The sequence below is a fragment of the Dromiciops gliroides genome, chromosome 3 (assembly GCF_019393635.1).
Source record: "Dromiciops gliroides isolate mDroGli1 chromosome 3, mDroGli1.pri, whole genome shotgun sequence".
In the NCBI taxonomy this organism is placed as follows: Eukaryota; Metazoa; Chordata; class Mammalia; order Microbiotheria; family Microbiotheriidae; genus Dromiciops; species Dromiciops gliroides.
Window position 1 is genome coordinate 617,212,068 of NC_057863.1, and position 18,839 is coordinate 617,230,906.

The 18,839-nt window shown below is 46.6% G+C and overlaps 1 protein-coding gene across 4 annotated transcripts in view; it reads right to left on the minus strand.

Annotated features, from left to right (window-relative positions):
- The window catches only part of ARHGEF10L (Rho guanine nucleotide exchange factor 10 like), a 237,951-nt gene extending 219,869 nt beyond the window's left edge, over positions 1-18,082 (minus strand). For all 4 annotated transcript variants that reach the window (XM_043997671.1, XM_043997670.1, XM_043997669.1 and 1 more), the window contains exon 1: positions 17,651-18,082. The gene's annotated coding sequence lies outside the window, so the exon portion shown is untranslated. The remainder of the gene's footprint in view (positions 1-17,650) is intronic.
- Positions 18,083-18,839: the final 757 nt, after the last annotated feature.

Genomic DNA, 18,839 nt, shown 5'->3' on the forward strand with positions numbered 1-18,839 from the left:
CCCCTCCCAGACCCTACTTGAGAGCCAGCCAATCCAAAAGCCTACCATGAAATCAAGCTCAAATATGGTCAGTCATAAGAATTTCAGGGATGGGAGTGACCTTGGAGTCCGCCCCCTTCATTCTGAGGCCTACAGAAACTCACTTCCCAGCCTAACACATGGTTGAGATGGGATTTAAATATGGGTGTTCTGACTCCTAATTGTTTTTGTCGTAGTTTGGGGAATGTTGGGTTTTTTGTTTGTTTGTTTTTGGTTATGCCATCCTTTCCAAGAGAACAAATGCTCTGCTTTCAGCAGAGTTGCTCTTAGTTATCCAGTTGAAATCGGGGGAAAACCATGTAATTATCATTTGACATTCAAATCAGGAAACTACCTGCTCACTTGCAGGTGTCCCAATGAGCACACTGCCATCAGAAAAAAAAAAAAAAAACACAGTGGGGTGAGAGCTGGAAGGGCCCTTAGAGGTTGCTTAATCCTATTCTTGAATTTTATTTTATTTTATTTATTTATTTTTTGGGGGTGGGGCAATGAGGGTTAAGTGACTTGCCCAGCATCACACAGCTAGTAAGTATCAAGTGTCTGAGGCCGAATTTGAACTCAGGTCCTCCTGAATCCAGAGCCAGTGCTTTATCCACTGTGCCACCTAGCTGCCCCATCTTGAATTTTATTCATGAGGAAACTGAAGAGCCTAGAGGGGACATGTAACTTAGCCCACATAGATAAGAAATAGAATGATTGAGATTTGAACCCAGACTCTCTGACCCCTGAAGCACCACATCCTAGGGCCCAGAATTAGAGATAACAAAAGATTCCAGCCATCCTTAGACAACAGAACCCATGCTAGCAAACTGGAAACTACAAAGCTGCTCCCAAATTAGAGAATAACCAAATACATTATGGTCTGTGAATGTCATGGAATACCATTGCGCTGTAAGAAATAGCTAAAGGGATGGTGTTCAGAGAAAACTGAGATTTGAATGAACTGATACAAAGAAGTGAAGGGAGCAGAACCAGAATTATTTCTATAGGAACCATCACATTGTAAAGATGAACAATTCTGAAAGATTTAAGAACATCTCCTGACAGAGAGGTGTCAGACTGCATATGCGAGATGAGACATACATTTCTGGATATGACCAAGACAGACACCCTGCTGTTCCCAGAGTTCCCAGGGCTTCCAGGAACACTCATGCAGCACCTGCAAAGGTCAAGCCAGGCCTCAAGTCAAACCACTGACAAATGCGTGGGCATTTTTAGCCGCTCTTTCATTCCAGTGTGCCCAGAGTAGGCAGGTCCATGTGTTCCTACCTCAAACGCCTCTTGTGAGGTTGTCTCTCTTCTTGTCTAATTTGAGGAGAGGGATGGGGCAGAAATAATCCTTCCTTCTTCTTTTTCTTTTTTTTTTTTTGTGGAACAACGAGGGTTAAGTGACTTGCCCAGAGTCACACAGCTAGTAAGTGTCAAGTGTCTGAGGCCGGATTTGAACTCGGGTCCTCCTGAATCCAGGGCCAGTACACTATCCACTGCACCACCTAGCTGCCCAATACTTCCCATTTTGAGGAAAGGAAAACTTAAGACCAGTGAATAGCAACTGAGTGGTCCCAGGTCACAGACCTAGTAAGTGTCACAGCCAGGACTAGAAACAGAGTCTCCCCAATTCCCAGGCCAGGGCTCATTCTTCAGCCCCTTCTGAAGCTGTATCTAGTTCTGACAACCTGCTTGGAAAATTCAAGACATCCCAGGCCCCTGTGGCTGCACCTGGTCCATTCTGGGGCAGAGCAAGGAAAAATCCCAGGGCCTCTTATCTGTGAGTGCCCTGAGTTTGCCTGGGCACTTCCCCTATTCTTCTACTCCCCACCCCCTCTCTAATGCTTCACAAAGAAGGAAAGTCTCGGGTACAACTTTCACTCTATTTGGCCAGGCCCCAGGACGATGTTCTTGCTCTTGACTCCCCACCCAGCAAACCCCAAGAGCTAAGTCTGGAGCTCATATTTCATATGATGCTTCAATTGGTGGAAGCATGTGACCTTTAGAGCCAAAGAGGGTGAGGGACAGCCTCTTTCATGAATTATTGTGGCTTTGATCTCCCGGGTGGGAACATGTGGACAGCTGCTCAAAGAAGGGATGGCCTTGATCTCATTTCTAAATTAGCAGCATGTAAATTCTCAGATCACTCCCAAAGCACACCCTCTAGAAAAGACCTTGCCTCTCAGAGGGGTCCAATCAGCAGAGCAAAGGGCCTTCAGCTCATGCCCTACAAGGATCTACCAAAGGGAGCAGACGTATTTAGCCTGCAGAAGAGTCAGAGTGAGGTGAGGATATCAGAGTGGTCTTCACATTTATGAAGGGAAATGAGGTGAGATTTGTTCTACTTGTAGTAGTTAATGTCAGTACCTCAATACCCAAGTCATAGGATACTACCTTTATTTTTGTTTATCCATCAATTAATGTTTTTGATTAGGGGATGGGAGTCAGATATTTCATGTCTAGGTTGAGAACTGCTTGTTTTATCAAAATAAGTATTGATAAAAAAGATTTGTTCTACTTGGCACTACAGAAGGGCAGTTAGATGGCTCAGTGAATAGAACATTTGGCCTGGAGTCAGGAAGACCTGAGATCAAATCCATTTTCTTTTTTTTTTTCCTTTTTTTTTTTTAGTGAGGCAATTGGGGTTAAGTGACTTGCCAAGGGTCACACAGCTAGTAAGTATCAAGTGTCTGAGGGCAAATTTGAACTCAGGTACACCTGACTCCAGGGCCAGTGCTCTATACACTACACCACCTAGCTGCCCCCCAATCAAATCCATTTTCAAGACAGTAGCTATGTGACCATGGGTAAGTCACTTAACCTGTTTGCCTTAATCCACTAGAGAAGGAAATGGCAAACACCCTTCAGTATCTTTACCAAGAAAACCTCATAGGGATCACAAAGAGTAGGACATGTCTGAATGTCTGAATAGCTCCAGAAATGTCAGGCAACAGAAGATAAAGAGAGGCAGATTTCAGCAAAATATTTTTAAGGGAACTTATTAACTCTCAATCTCCTTAGGGAGTGAGCTCCTGATAACTGGAAATATATAAGCAGAGGTTGCCCAGCCCCTTTATCAGGGATGTTGGACAGGCAGCAGTACATTGTCATAAACAAGAAGGGGATTTGGAATCTAAAGGTTACCAGGATGCAGGTGTATACTTGCATATTTATTGGTCATGTGACCCTGGTTAAGTCGCTCATCCCCCTGGGCTTCAGAATGGATATCTCTCTCTTAGCATTGGATGGAAAGAGATATTCACACCATTCTGGTAGAAGAATAAAGGTCAGATTTTGAAATCCTGAAATGAATGAGTCACTGGTAAAAAAAAAAAAAAAGAATGGAGTTGGGGGTGGTGGGGAGAGATAGAGACAATTCTTACCTCCCTCTGGCCACCCCTCCCCCTGCTCCTCTGCAGAGGTTGGGGAACTGTAGGTGGGGGTGCTACTTATATCAGACTTTTAAAACTTTTTTTATTTTTCTTATTACTCTTTTCCATTATTTGTTATAAGAGGTGGCTTTCTGGAAGGGGAAGGGCATGGACACATTGGGAATTATAGGTGATATGAAAACAAAAGACTTCAAAAAGGATTTTTTTTTTAAGGAAAAAAAAAAAAAGAAAAAGTACTGGCCTCTCTGGCTCATGGAGATGGGAAAGCAAACAAGACTGCAAAGTTGCTAAGAATGCAGCACAGGTATCTCAATCAATTCCCAGCCCCAACCATTGGTCTCTCTATGCCAAGACGCAGTGTCCTTTTCTGAGGAGAAGGACCCATCCCCAACCACCAGGAAGGTGGGAGCCCTTAGGCCCTTGCCTGCTCGATCCTCCCATCCCATCTCCTGCCGTCCTAATTAATAAAAACGGCGGTGATTGATATCAAATTGACCTTTACATTACAGTGACCAACCAATAAAAGAGGTGAGAGATTCCAGATGCAGAAAGAAGCATACTTTGGGCACAGCCTAGTAGGAATATTTTTTTTTTGCTCGACCATGAATATTTGTTACAAAGATTGTTTTCCTTTTTCAAAGAGGGAGAATGGAGAGATGGAAGGGAGAAAAAGTAAATGCTTTTAAATTTTTTAAAATTATTTTCACCTCGACTGCTCAGCTCAGAATCCACGGTGATATGGTCCGTTTCATCTCTAAGCAATCCTGCACATAAGTAACTCAGCACACAAGGCCCCGCCTGCGGTCCAGACGGAGGCCTGGCTCCCTAGGAGGGGACATCGATCAGACTTGGGAAGCCGGCGATGCTGAAAGGCAGCTGCGTGGGAGGGCTGCCCAAAGGTGACGACTGGCTGGAAGCTGCCAGGAAACCCCATCCCTCCTTGTTCACCATCTGTCTCCCCCGAAATCACCCGAGAGGCAGCAAGGCTTCTGATGTCTAGTTAACAGTCAGCGGGGCTGCATGAGGCCGGTGCCCCAGCAAGATGCATGACCTTCAGCAACGTGCTTTTATCTATCCGTTTCAGGTTTCCCTTCTGGGAACGGAAATGGTACAGAGACCAGCATCCCTTGTATGTAGCTGGTGCCGAAAAGAAATAGGTTGGAAGAAGTCTGAGGAAGAATAGGGAAAAGGACTGACTCCGGAATCAAGGGACCTGGATTCAAGTCCCACCTCAGGTGCTTCCTGCCAATGTGACCTTGGGTGAAACACTTTACCTCCCAAGGATTCATTTTTCTCATCAGTAAAATGACGAGGTTGGGGCGGCTAAGTGGCGCAGTGGATAGAGCACCAGCCCTGGAGTCAGGAGTACCTGAGTTCAAATCCGGCCTCAGACACTTAACACTTACTAGCTGTGTGACCCTGGGCAAGTCACTTAACCTCAATTGCCTCACTAAAAAAAAAAAAAACCAAAATGACGAGGTTGGGTTCGCTGACCTCAGAGGCCCCTCTCTAGGTCTACATCGATGAGTCTACAGACCTCAGGAGCTAAATCCAAGGTGTCCACCTCTGAGTCCAGCTCCATGATTGACACTTGGATCTCCGTGAGCCAAGGAAGTGTGTGGGGGCAGCAAGGGATCTGAGGCTGCTTGCAAACCTGAGAAGCTGGGATGCTGGGGGACCTTTCCTCTCTGGTTTCAGGTTTCATTATGGATCAAGTGAGAGGCAGGGACTGTATCCACGCCTAGTCGGCTTCAATTTCTAGGGGTCTGACATTCTCTCCCTGAGCTTCAGTTTTCCCATTTGTAAAGAGAGGACGATTGGTGTCCATGGGCTCAGAGTCTGCCTTCAATCTGTACACACAAGGAGCCACAAAGACATCTGCTCTCTGAGCGTGTCTATTGATATGAGGATCACAAAAGTCAAAGATGGAAGGACCCTTAGAATATTGACTGTCAGGTACTAACCTTAGAACATAAGATGTCAGAACTGGGAGAGTCCTTAGAACACAGGATGTCAGAGCTGGGAGGGCCCTTAGAACACAGAATGTCAGAGCTGGGAAGGCCCTTAGAACACAGGATGTCAGAGCTGGGAGGGCCCTTAGAACACAGGATGTCAGAGTTGGGAGGGCCCTTAGAACACAATGTCAGAGCTGGAAAGGGTCTTAGAATACCGAATGCCAAGCCTAAAAAGGTGCATTCATCCCCCAGGGAGGTGGCACTAGGGTGAATGCTGTCAGAAAGACCGGAGCTCTATTCTTTCCTCATACACTTACTTACCATGCAATCGGAGGCAATTCACTAAATCTCTCAGCCTCTGAGATAATAATAGCACCTACACAGCCCCACCAACCTCTGGGCTATTGTGTGCCTCAAATACAACATATAAACTCTTTTGCAAACTTTAAAGTGCTACATAAATAAATATTAGTTATTATTAGTAAACTACAAGATTTAAACCTCAGTGACATTTTTCCTTTCTTCTCCCAGGCCTGTCCCTGACTTTCTGCACTGGTACATTCCTCCTCCCCACCCCCTAATACTCCCAGTTTTTCAGCTCCCTGGTTGTCTTCCCCCATTAGAATAAAAGCCCCTACTGGGCAGGAGCTGCCCTCCCTTCTTTCAGCTAGTATTTGTATACCCAGAGTACGCAGTAAGCTTCAATTAATGTTTGTTTCCTTTCCTCCTTATTCAGGGCAGAAAAAATCCCTAGCTGTGCAAAAACATATTCCCAGCAGTACTCTCTGTAAAAACAAAAAGATAGAAACAGTCAGTGGTATTCAAGGGCTCAGCAGCTACTAGCTGGAGAAAGTGGATTGTTAAAATTTGCAGCTTGAGTGTTTACACTTCAGAAATCAGCAACCACAACAAATTAAGACCTGATTTACTGTTTCCTTGATTGTCTAGGCTGAAGACAGTGATGGAGCAATTTTTAACAATTCAGATGAAATTTTAGTGTCTCAAGGGTACCTCCATTTTTTCCTGGAGACCCAGTTGTTAAACATTTACCAGCACACCCCAAAAAACAACCTATGTTCCCAGAACTGGAGAACAGACTTCAAGATAGATTGGAAGGTACTGTGTTTAAGTAATGATGAACATGAAGGACTGAAAAAACTATATGAAATGCTACAGATTCAAAAGAACAATATATAAAGTAATTATAAAGATGTAAATGAAGATAATGTTAAAAGACAACAAAATTTGGGGGACAGCTAGGTGGTGCAGTGGATAAAGTACTGGCCCTGGATTCAGGAGGACCTGCATTCAAATCTGGCCTCAGACACTTGACACTTACTAGCTGTATGACCCTGGGCAAGTCACTTAATCTTCATTGCCCCAACAAAACAAAACAAAAAAAGGGAAAAAAGACAACAAAATTCAGTTAAACCTATCTCAGTCCTCTGGTACTACCTTGTTAAAGTGAAAGCACATCCCCTTCCTGTCTTTTAATTCTACAAAGAAGTGAAGGGCAGGGCAGGGCAGGGCCGCATACACAGAGTGCTAGACTTGGAATCCCAAAGAACTAGGCTCATGTATTGCCTCTGAATTTACCAGCTGTGTGATCATGGGTGATAGGACCAGCTGGAAGGGACCTTGGAGGTTACCCAGCCAGCCAGACTATGTGCCGGACACTGGGCTAAATACTGGGGATACAAAGAAAGACAAGAGGGGCAGCTAGGTGGCACAGTGGATAAAGCACCGGCCTTGGATTCAGGAGGACCTGAGTTCAAATCCGGCCTCAGACACTTGACACTTACTAGCTGTGTGACCCTGGGCAAGTCACTTAACCCCCATTGCCCCACAAAAAAAGAAAGAAACAAACAAAGACAAGAGACAGTCCCTGCCCTCAAGGAGCTTGCAATCTAATAAGGGAAATAACATGCAAACAGCTTTGTAGAAACAAGCTAATAAGAGGAGAAATAGGAGATCATCGGTAGAGGGAAATCACTAGAATTAAGGGGAATCAGAACAGGCTTCCTGTCGAAAGTTGGATTTTAGGAAACTGGGGCCCAGAGAGGATCCTAGGTTCAGAAATGTAGAGCTGGAAAGCCCCATAGAGACCATCGAATCCAATCCCCTTGTTTTACATATAAAGAAACTAAGGCCCAAGGAAGTAAAGTCATTTGCCCAAGATCACACAGGTACTAAGTGGTAAAAGCAGGAATGGACACCTTTGGAACCTTGGTTTTCACAGTTGTTAAAATGGAGATAATTGTGCTTGCCCTACCTCTGCCATGGAGCTGTGGGTAGCAGACATTAGAGTTAAAGGGTTTTGCACATGTCAAAGTGCTATGTAAATTTCAGTTTTCATTATCATCATTATTGTTGTTATTATTTTTATTCACTTATTATTCAATTAACAGAAGGAATAATCATCGCTTTTTGTCTGTTTTGCCTAAAAGTTTCCTAAAACTATTATATCACAGAAAAATTGACTCTAATAGTAGGAAGGGTCTTGAGTGGTCATCTACTCCAAAAACAATCCCCGATCCATCAGAATGGGTGGCCCCCTTGAAGACTCTTAAGAAAAGGGCCTCCCAGCCCCCTCCTCCCAGCTCCAAGGGCAGGACATTCTACTCTGGACAGTTGTGATTATTAGGAAGTTCTTGGTATAGAGCCTAAATTGGCCTCTTTGCAACTTCCCCACAATAATGGGCTCACGGTTTGTTTATGTTGATCAGCCATGTTCAAAGACAAAATTTATCTATTTGATTATTTGTGATTATTGCTTATTAATTTTATTTTTTTAAAAAGCCTAAAACCACACTGGTAACAGGCCCAGCCCATCCTTATTCACTTATACACTTCCTTATTCACTTATACACTGTTAGTAAATAGGCTTTCTCCCCCAAGTCTACTTAAGCCAGACGGAGATAGGGGTGAGGGAATAGACTTTTACATGGTTTCATTGGTGTAAGGGGCTGTCAGGTGAGGAAACTCCCTCTACCAAAGCAGGTCAGCACCTTCTCTGCAGCCTCTAAGTCTTGAGAGCTACCACAGAGGTTAAGTGACTGCCCAAGGATCACACAGCTGGCATGTGTCAGAGGCAGGATTTGAACCCTGGTCTTTCCTGGCACTGAGGACCACCTCTAACCACTAGGTCACACTGCTTCTCACTCAAGCAAAATTACCTCATAAAAACAAGGTTAGGCACACAGCAGACAATAATAGCTCACGTATCTATATGGTATTTTAAGGTTTCTTCTCGACAACCCTGGGGATAGGCAGTGCAAATATAATCCCCATTTTATAGATAAGGAAACTGACACTCTGAGAGGTTGTGTGACTTTTCTGGGCTCACACAGCTCATTAGTCTTAGGATCAGCAGTGAGAAGACCTTAAAGCCTGCTTTGTTCAAAGACCTAGCTCAAGGACCCCAGCTGGAGTCTCTGCCCACGGGTACTGTTGGGGTATGACCTGGCAGGGGTTTGAACAGGGAGAAGTGCAGAATGGAAGAAGGCTGGAATCTGGGCCTCTTTTCTGAGTTTAATTCTACTCCCTGCCTAATTCACAGGTGGCATATGAAGACCTTCACCTTCAACAGGTCATTCATTGGGAAAGTGAGACCTCTGGACTTGAATGTTTAAAGTAACAAGGTAGGACTAGATTATCTCCAAAGTCCTATATTCTGTGTTCTAAGGGCCCTCCCAGCTCTGACATCCTGTGTTCTAAGGGCCCTCCCAGCTCTGACATCCTGTGTTCTAAGGGCCCTCCCAGCTCTGACATCCTGTGTTCTAAGGACCCTCTCAGCTCTGACATCCTGTGTTCTAAGGCCCCTCCCAGCTCTGACATCCTATGTTCTAAGGGCCCTCCCAACTCTGACATCCTGTGTTCTAAGGCCCCTCCCAGCTCTGACATCCTATGTTCTAAGGGCCCTCCCAACTCTGACATCCTGTGTTCTAAGGCCCCTCCCAGCTCTGACATCCTATGTTTTAAGGGCCCTCCCAGCTCTGACATTCTCTGTTCTAAGGGCCCTCCAAGCAAGACCCAAAGCTGTGGATGTTTGTCTGCATATATGTATATAGATGTCCCTCTTTGTATGTATATACAATATGTCTATGCAACATGAATACAAGGAGCTAGGGGAAGGAGTTCACCAACAACTGGAAGGATCACAAGAGGCTTCCTTACAGAAGGTGATGAATCCTAAAGGAATTGAAGGATTCTAAGACACTTAGTGAAGTCCAATGCCCCTTTGTTGGTATCTAATCTCTGATTCTATTATCTCAAATAGTCAGGAGGCTCCATCTTCCCAGGGGATGCACCAGCTATAATATAGGGGGAGGGGGTAATGCAGGACCAAAGGCAAGTTGAGAGGTCAAGCGAATCGACTGAGGCTAAGGAGACTGGCCTGGGGAATAAATAGAGAATAATCCATGGTGAGTCTGGGCTGGGTTTCCTGGTGTTCTTTGTCAACAAAAGCTCTGTACCCAACTCTTTAGTTGGTCCCTTTACAATGGGGGTGTTAATGAGCTGGAACCCACAAAGGTTCCGCTCCAGCCCTTGTTCCCGCCCTCAACCTCTGATGCATTTGCCAAGAATTGAGTTTCTAGCTTCAGAAGGCCTCAAAGTCCAAGTCTGGGCAACACAGGATGTTGGAGGGTTCATCTTAGCTCCGCCCCTGAGGCACCCCAGCCTTTCCAGATCTCCCCCAAATAACCTGGTGTGTCCTTTGTAGATATTTTGCATATGCTTATGTGAGAGATGGGGAGAGCAGTGTGTTTTTCTCAGATTATATTAAGGGTTTATCCTGTTTGTTACTTAACTTTAGGAACATCATCGTCCTGTTTCTTTAATGTAAGTTTAGGGATACCAGCCTCATGGTTTTGTTATTCAACTTCAGAGACACGTGCATCTTGTTTTTGTTTTGTTTTGTTCTCTGATTGAGTTAGATTGTGTAGATTGTATGACCAGCCAATGGGAATCAGACAGGGGTGAGAGGGGGTGTTGCATTAGGAATGTATATAAGGTTTACTTCTGAGCTTGTGTGGTGCACTTGCCATATTCAGGTTTGCGCCCTTTCTCAAGAAAGAAAGAAACGTTGTTTTTTTTTCCACTTTCACAGTGGATAAAGCACCGGCCTTGGATTCAAGAGGACCCTAGTTCAAATCCGGCCTCAGACACTTGACTCTTACTAGCTGTGTGACCCTGGGCAAGTCACTTAACCCTCATTGCCCCACCAAAAAAACAAACTAAAAAACTAAAAAAAAAAAAAATCTTTTCTACTTTCACTCTCTGACTCCAAGTATTTATTTTGAGTAGGTGGTCATTTTGTCCCGCTCACTTATATGTGGCAGCATAGGGCTGTAATACAGTGGACAGAGAGAGAGCCTCAGAGCCAGAAGACCAGGGATGAGGTCCTGACCGTCCAGACGTGCTGGCTTTCGAACCCCGGCCAACTCATTTAACTTCTGAGGGCTCTGGGTCAGTGGTTCTCAGACTTTTCCAGAGGGCCCGAAGGGTCAAAATGATTTTCATCATAATACTAAGATGTGACTCTCCTACAAAAATACTCCTCCCTTTTCTAACTACGTATCTGGCCCCTGTGTGAGACCAGATTTTCTTCATATGCTTAAGCCAAAATAACATATTCCAACAGACTGAATGCAGAAGCAGATAGGAAAATCCAGATGTCTTCCATTAAGGCAGACATTATTAAAAAGCATTGCAAAAAACATGTAAATAAAGCCCTTCTTCTGGCTAATTATTTTTTGTTTGGGAAAGTAATAAGTTAACATTTGTGTAACACTTCCTATGTGCCAGGCAGTGTGCTAAGTGCTGTACAATTATTATCTCCTCCAATCCTCACAACATTATTCTTATCTCCATTTTATGGAAGAGGAACTGAGGCAAACAGAGGTTAAGTGACTTGCCCAAGGTCACACCACTAGGACACTTCTGAGTCTGTTTTTGAATTCAGGTCTTCCTGAGTCCAGACTGGTGCCAAATGATATTTATGTTAACATGAATGGGTTTGTTATTTTTAAATTTTATCCGTTTTAATTTCTAATGTAATAAACATCACAGAAATAATCATTTGGGATCCTCAATAATTTTTGAAGAGTGTAAAGGGGCACTGAGACCAAAAGATCTGCTTGTTCTAGGCAACTCTCTACAGCTATAAGTAGTGGAGGAAGTGCTGACCTACCTTGTTGGAAGGAGTTCCCTGACAACAATAAAGTCACAAGTCTGTTAATTATCTCTCTGTGTTCATATTGTTTCCCCCAGTTAAATATAAACTCAGCGAAGGCAAGGATTGCTTCACCGCTGAGCCTAGCACAAGCTTTATAAATGCTAGTTGATGGAAATCACATCACCTATGTGAGCCTCAGCTTCCTCACCTGGTAAAAGAGACCTTAGAACATAGAATGTCAGAGATAGAGACGGTTCCTGAGAATAACAAAATGTCAGAGGTGGGAAGGGAGCTTCAAACATAGAATATTAGAGCCCAGGAGGCTTCATGGAAGAAGGAGCTCCAAAGCTGACCCTTAAAGGAAGACAAGGGTGCTGAGAGGCGGAGAGGAGGAGAGAATAGGGGACAGGCAGGAGATACAGCAGAGAGTCTAAGATAGAGCTTAGAAGAAGGCTGGTCTGACTGGAACATGGAATTCCATGGGTACCATCTTCCCTCCTATCTTCTCTCCCACCTCTCTCCTGCCCAACCTTTCTGTCCCTCAGAGCACCTCTCTATGCACAGGAAACAATAGTCATTAAATGAATAGGTGATCCAGGAAAAAAAAATCAAATCTAAACAGGAAAAAGTTTGGAAACAGAACCATTTTGTACTTAAGTACCACACCAAGCAGTCGTAGGAGACAAGGCCCTTTCTGGGAGACAGGAGACCCCACCTCTAATTCCTACTCTACAATGACTCTACTATATGACCTCGGGCATGTCACTTCATTTCTCTGCTCCTCAGTTTCCACATTTGTAAAGTGAGCATAACACCACTCACTTTGCCCTCCTGCCTGCCTGATATAGATGTAAAGACTCAAGTGAATCTGTGCAGACCTTTTCTTCTTCCCTCTTTGGTCTCCAAACTTTTTTAATCGAATACCCCGACCAGTCATTTTTATTTCCCTGGTGTGTATGCTTGGGGAGAGGAGTTCCCCAATGAATCCTGCCTACTGGCCACTATGAGTGCCTGGATTGGGATTAGATTATAATTGCCCTGTGGGAGTGGTGCCCAGGTTCACAGGTGAGGAGGCAGGAAGCTTTCGTAGTACTGGCCCAAGGTGAATGGAGGAGCATTGGCTGAAACAGACATAAGACCCCTGTTGGCTGCTGGGGAGGATGAGAGACAACCCATCTTTCCACCCTCCAAGTGGTTAATCCCATATTCCTTGGGGTGGGACGGATCACACCAAAGTCTGCTTAGGGTCATAACACCGCCCAGGCTTTGGAGATCATTGTACCAGGCTATGACAACAGCCTCCTGATTGCCTTTCAGCCTCACCTAACCCTTCTCCAATCCATCCTCTTCTCTCTGCTGCCACCATCTAAAGTGCTGCCATGATCACGTTACACCTTAACTTAAAAATCTCCTATGGATCCCCACTTTTTACTGAATAAAGTATCCACTCCTAAGGCTGCCAGCTAAGGTCCTTCACAATCTGGTGCCAACTCCTCTCCCTTACTCCTTTACCCATACTCCATGATTTCAAACAAGCAAGCAAACAAACAAAAATAAAAACAAACCAAAAACAAAAACAAACAAAAAACGACCCTGAGCCATTCTCCATCCTCCAGTCTCATCCTGCTATCTCCTCTTTCATTGATGCTTCCGGTCACACATCCCCTCTGCCTGGAAATCCCCTCCTTCCCCTGCCTGGTCTGTTGAAATCTTTTCCTTTTCTTTCATTTATTTTTTTTTCTTTGAGTGGTTTAGAAAACTTCTAATGCAGAATCGATCTCCACCCAAACAGACCAATACCTATTCTCTGACTGAGAGCATTACCTGGGAGAACTGAAAGTCAATCAGCCAAAAGACTTTTGTTAAACACTATATGCCCAGGGCTTTTGGGGATACAAATAAAAAAGGGACTCACTCCAAGTCACACAGCCAGCCTGTGTCAGAGATGGGACCTGATCCCAGGTATTCTAGAATCCAAGGCCAGCTCTCTGGCCAGGCTCTTTCCTTCCTTCCAGGGCCAACCCAGGCGTTTTTCTCCCAGTAAGCCTTCCCTGGCAGTCCCCTTCCTTCCCCCTAATAAAAATGATCACTGCTTCTTTCCTCATATTGCTGCCAAAGGATATAGGGAGACTATAATAAGGTGCTAGGAGATCATTACTCCCTTTTTCCACTTATATCACTCTTTCACATATTGCAGGTATCTATATATTTGTTCTCCCCCCTCCTGCTTTCCCATTAAAAGACCCATGAGGGGGCAGCTAGGTGGAGCAGTGGATAAAGCACTGAAAGCACTGGCCCTGGATTCAGGAGGACCTGAGTTCAAATGCAGCCTCAGACACTTGATACTTACTAGCTGTGTGACCCTGGGCAAGTCACTTAACCCTCATTGCCCTAAAAAAAAAAAAAAAAAAGCCCCATGAGCCTGGAGATCTTACCTCCTAATATTACAGATGAGGAAACTGAGACCCAGGGAAGTTAACTGGAGGAGTCAGAATCTGAACTCAGATCCTGTGAGTCCAAGTTCAGCACTCTTTCTAGTGTCCCTAGACTGTAAGCTCTCTGAGGGCAGGATTTGGATTGTCTCTGTCTTCATATTCCTAGAGACAGCATGGTACAGAATATACATAGGAATAGGCAAAGGTGGGGCAGCAAGGTGGCACAGTGGATAGAGCACTGCCCCTGAAATTGGGAGCAGCTAAATTCAAATTTTGTCTTAGACGCATACTAGCTGTGTGACTCTGGGAAAATCAGTAAACCCCAATTGCCTTAAACATTTGGGGGCATCTCCAGTAGCCCTAATAAATATCTCACCACTGGGCCCAGATGGCTCTGGAGGAGAGAGTGAGGTTGGTAATCTTGCACAGTCTCCCTCACTTAAATCCAATTCAGTGGAAGTCATGACATCACCCCAATGTCATGGTTCTCTTAAAAAATGAAGGACAGGGGCAGCTAGGTGGCGCAGTGGATAGAGCACCGGCCCTGGAGTCAGGAGGACCTAAGTTCAAATCCGACCTCAGACACTTAACACTTACTAGCTGTGTGACCCTGGGCAAGTTACTTAACCCCAATTGCCTCACTAAAAAAAAAAAAAAATGGACAAACAATAATCTTAGGCAAGTTACATAATCCCCCTGGGGACAGGGTCTCTTCCATTCTAAAATGAGGAGGTTAGGCTAAATGGCTTCCAAGGGCCCTTCCAGGTCTACATCTGAGAACCTATAACCTGGAGAACTCCCTCCACCAATGCAAAATGCAATCTCTGACTTGGCAGTGAAGTCCTAGGGAGTTAGGAACAGAGAGGGTAAGGCATTTACCCAGGATCATACAGCTAGTAAGTGTCAAAAGTATGGTATTCCTGCATATACTTCCAAAGTATATACTTCCAAAAGTATAGTCTTTAAACTATAACATGGTGCCCGTGACACTTAACAGGTACTTAATAAATGTTTATTCTGTTGAATTGTTTGCTGAATAACACACATGAAGTGCTCTACAAATTTCAGGTATCATGATAATAACCATGGATCCCAAAGCTTGGGACATAGGCTGCAATGCAAGAACTTTTTAGCCCACTGGGAAAAGTCAGCATGGTATAGTAGACAGAGTAATAAAGCTTGGAGTCACCAAGGCCTGGGTTCCAGCCCTGCCTCTGATACTTACTAGCTGTGAGACCCTAAGCAAGTCGTTCAACCTCTCTGAGCCTCAGTTTCCCCATCTGTAAAATGAAGGGGGCAGACAGCCCATCCTAAATCCTATGAGTAATCCCCATATCCCTTCCCTCGGGATGTTACCCAGGAGTGTGAAGAATTCCTGTGTTTCCCCCAAGAACTTGGGCTCATTCATTCAAAGTGCAGCTGAGGTCCTGGCATAGGGGAGAGAAAAAGAACACCTTCCCATGAGCTTTATTAGCCAGACTGTCCCTCTAAAGAGGGGTCATCAACCTTCAGGGCTCCCTGCCAGGGCCCCTCCACCACACTACAACTCTACAAAATTACACAAAGATTTAAGGCTTAAAGGGACAGTAGAAATGGCCTCATTTTACAGGAAAAGAAACTAAGGCCCAAAGAAGAAAAAGGGACTTAGCCAGGATCAGTAGAGGCAGAATTCAAACCCTGGTCTTCCATCTATACATTGGGGACTCTTTTCGCTATGCCACAAAAGTGGAGCTTCCACCTCCAAGCTCAAACGCCCCCATCTCTCACAGAAACCAGTAAAGGAAGCCACTTGGGAACCACAACTTTAATTACCAATATCCCTATGAAACAAGAGTGGGGAGAAATAGAGGGTCTCAGAACTAAAGCTTGAAAATGGGGGCAGCTAGGTGGAACAGTGGATAGAGCATGGGCCCTGGAGTCAGGAGGACATGAGTTCAAATTTGGCCTCAGACACTTGACAACTTACTAACTGTGTGATCCTGGGCAAGTCACAACACCAATTGCCTCACCAAAAAAAAAAAAGTAAGAAAATGTCATGTAGTCCAGGTTTCTTAATTCGGGGTCCATTAACTCAAGTGGGAAAAATTACATCTTTCTTTCAACATAATTTGTTTTCACTGTAGTCCCATGTGATTTATGTTATTCATATTTTTAAATGATCCTGAGAAGGGACCCATAGGCTTCACCAGACTGCCCAAGAGGTCCAGGGCACAAAGTTAAGAAGCTCTGATCTCACCCTGTCTCCTGTTTTTACAGAGAAGAAAACAGAGGTCCAAAGAAATGAAGTGATTTTTCCCAAGGTCATCCAAGTAGAATCCAAGCCCTCTGACTCCTTATCCAGGGCTCTTGCTACAACAAATCCCACCTTCCTCAGGTCCTGGCTTGTCCCTGTTCCCCTCCCCCGCTTTCCTGGGGAAACCTCGAAGGTCGAATCTTTGTCTAGTGCCAGCTGAGTGACCTTGGAGGAGTCATTCAGCCTGTGTGCCACCCCTCTTAAATAAGAGCAACACCATCCCTCCCTCCCCCAAGTGGAGGTTCTGAAGGTCTATAAGGTGGTCCCTGGTAGGTGTTTTGAGTTCCTGTTTTTACAAGTGAAAAGATTCTTCAGCATCCCACCCTAAGTTTCTTTTTTCTTTTCCTTAAAGTACTGAGCCAAAACCAAAATAATAATTATATTAGTAATTAATAGAACTTGCTTTCTTTCCCAGGGACCAGTAACGTCCTATCTCCTCTGTCCTCCACAAAGGATCAGAAAGAAGTATCATGGGACACTAACCCTGAAGGCAGGTCTCAGTTTGTCCCCTCCCCCCATGAGAAACCGGCGGAGGTCTCCCATGGTTACAGACTTTTGTGCCTGAGAGGAGGGAAGGAGAGGTAGGTTGCCAACCTCATGGCTCCAACCCTACTCTGTCTGGCATTAGCACAGTAAAAGCTAGGACCCCGGATCCTGCCCCTGGAAACAGTAAAATAACCCCCAGGTCCCCCCAAATCCAGCCCTTTTTCTCTTTCCCAAGTTGGAGAGGTTCAGACTGGGGCCCAGGGCCCCTCCTTTCTTGCCTCAGATCTGAAGAATAGCCAGCAAGGACAATAGAAGATGGTTCCCTGAATGCAGGAGAAAGGATGGGGATGGGGAGGGTCTGCCTGCCCCCCAGAGACCGAGGGGGAAGAGGGAAGGCTTTGCTCCCAATCTGTTTCCCACACATCACACACACACGCTACACACAGAAGCACAAACCCACGGATACACGCTACACACAGACAAGGGGTGGGGGGTATACGCAAACACAGATACACACGGCGGACGCACCTCCTGACAGGTCACTCAGGGATACACACAGAGAGCCACTGTACAGAGACACAGACACATACACAGATACATACTGACACACAGCCACGCAAACACTAAATACACGCCCAGGGTCACACAAGCACTATCTATACACCCCCACCCCCAGAGGCTCCCAAACATCGTGCTCATGCTGCCAGGTACACACAATACACACACTCTCCACGAACACACTGGGATAAACACTACAAACAGACACTCTCCGAAAGGGTCACTCACCCACTCACACTCCAAGTCGCCGCCCCGGGCCGAGCCCTATCGGCCCAGGGAGCGGGGTGAGGGGTGAGGGGCAAAGGGGATGGTCTCCACTCACTCACCCGGGTCTCGGGTGTTGGTCCCGGCTCTCGGGTTGGCGGGCTCTTTGTGGCGCGGCGGCAGGGGAGTTACAAAGGCGCCGGAGGCTGGAGCCGGGGCCGGGGCCGGGGCTGGGGCTGGGGCCAAGCCAAGGGCAGCGCTCGGTGCCCATACCCGGCCGGCCCGGGCCGTGCGCGGAGCCTCCTGCTCTAGGTCTCCTCTCCTGCGCCCATGGCATCAGAGCCTCCCCCAGCCCTGGGCCAGCCTTGACCAGTCCCGACCAGCCCCGCCCTGCTTTGCGCTGTCCCTCCCGGCTTGGATCGGCACGGCTTGGATCGGCTCGGTTCTCCTTTCCCCCTGCCTCAGCACCGGTCCCGGCTCTGCCGCCGCTCCGCTCTCCGGCCCCTTCCACCAGTGATCAGGGGCAGCCCGGCCCTGCTCCGGGCCAGGCTGGACCCGGAGCCCTCCCGCCCTCCCAGGCACCCCGTCCCGCCCCGCCCCGCCCCGCAGCCAATGGGAGAGCCCCTAGCTCTCCCCCCGCCCCCCACACTCCCTCCCCGCGCTCGGACAGAGGAGTGCCGGGCGCTCTGGGTCGTGGACACTGCTCAATACTCAGCTGCCGCGCTGTCCAAGGCCCCGGATCGGAAACCTCCCGGGCGCCTCCCCTTGCCCCCGCTGGCCCTCCCACATCTCACCCCAGGGATTCGGCCCCCGAGCAGCTCCCAAACTAGGCGCCAAGTTGGGAGATGCTCGGGGACGGATGCCTGGAGAGCCTGGTTAGCCCTGTCCGGTGTGCCGGGCTCTGTCCCAGGCCCTGCAGTGCCACCCAGGCCAGGACCAAGCCCCAGCTCTTTGCAGCTGGAGGGCCTCAGACCTTAGAGATGACCTAGTCCAACCCCTCACTCTGCAAGCCCCCAACCAGCCGAAGTGCCTCCCCAAGGTCACCCAACAAGTACGGGGCAAACCGGGTTCCTTCCAGGGCCTTTCCTACCATCACTTAACCCCTTGGAGCCAGATCTGCGATAACCCGTAAGCCCCCTGTTCCAAGACATTCAGATGAGCTGGGGGGGGGGGGCTGGGAAGGGAGGAGTTGGGAGTTAAAGAGATCATACTGCCTCGAAACTGCAGTCTCAGAACTTCACTGATATCCATATCTCCCTTCCAGCTGTAAATCTAAGGCCCTGTGATTCTATACTCTGCCGTTTAGTGAAA